Below are 1,278 nucleotides of genomic sequence, written 5' to 3'. Positions count from 1 at the left end.
TTTAGGACCCTTTAGTTATAAAAATATATATTTAAAAATGAATTTGGCCTTTACTACTATATCCAATAGAAACACATTGAATAACACATTCATAAATGGCCCAAAAACAGACTAATGGTGAAAACTGATCATCACATCATCTCTATCTGATACATTCAGTACAATGGAGTATTTTATTAGGATCCCCAGCGGCTACTCTTCCTGGGGTACAAACAGGAAACACAAAAAATACATCATCAAGCACTACATTTACAATTTAGTAACATCGCAGATGCTCCCATCCAGAGAGCTAGTGCATTCATCTTATGATAGCCAGGAGAGACATCCACACATCCAGGTGGTATTCCAACCACGTATCACAAGCATAATACAATGCAAAATACAATATCAAATACATTTCAAAAAAACGTTCTCTTCCAATCAAATCAAATGTTATTTGTCACATACACATGTTTAGCAGATGTTATAGTGGGTGTAGCTAAATGCTTGTGCTTCTAGCTCTGACAGTACAGTAATATCTAACAAGTAATATCTAACAATTTCACAACATATCCCCAATACACACAAGTCTAAGTAAGGAATGGAATTTAAGAATATACATATATAGACAACCAATGACAGAGCGGCATGGACTAAGATACAGTAGAATATTCTAGAATACAGTATATACATATGAGATGTGTAAAATAATTCAAAACATCAGCTGAGCTAAAAGTTCCTGTTGTTATTTTTTTTAATGTGCCATAAGGTTTATTTTATTTTATGTTTTTTTGAATCTGGTTTTATTGCTAGTTTGAGTTACCTGGCAGAGACTTCCATGTAGTCATGGCTCTATTTAATACTGTGTGTTTCCCAGCGTCTGTTCTGGACCTGTGGACTGAAGAAACCTCTTGCTGCATGTCTTGTGTTGTACCGATGAGTGTCCGAACTAGCTCATTCCCACAGAAAACTGCAGAGGAAAGCAGTACCACCCAGTCATCTATCAGACCTCACTGAGTGTATTCAACCCTAAGGGCAAATCCAAGGTCATCTCAATATCTTTACAGTAGAAGATAACAAAACACACTAAAATTGTGTCACAATTGTGTCAATTCTCTCACAGTGAGGAACAATAGGATTTATTTATTTATTACAATTGAGTGTTAATGTTATCAAATTCACTGTTACCACTTCCTTTGAGGTGAGAATGAAGTGATGGAGTGACTTTAATCTTAACTTGTCTGAGACAACTGAGGCTTGTCTCCTTTATGTATACGTTGATGTGTTTTTAAGTTAATG

The sequence above is a fragment of the Coregonus clupeaformis genome, unplaced genomic scaffold (assembly GCF_020615455.1).
Source record: "Coregonus clupeaformis isolate EN_2021a unplaced genomic scaffold, ASM2061545v1 scaf0659, whole genome shotgun sequence".
In the NCBI taxonomy this organism is placed as follows: Eukaryota; Metazoa; Chordata; class Actinopteri; order Salmoniformes; family Salmonidae; genus Coregonus; species Coregonus clupeaformis.
The sequence above is the reverse complement of the archived record's forward strand: the minus strand, read 5'-3'. Positions refer to the sequence as shown.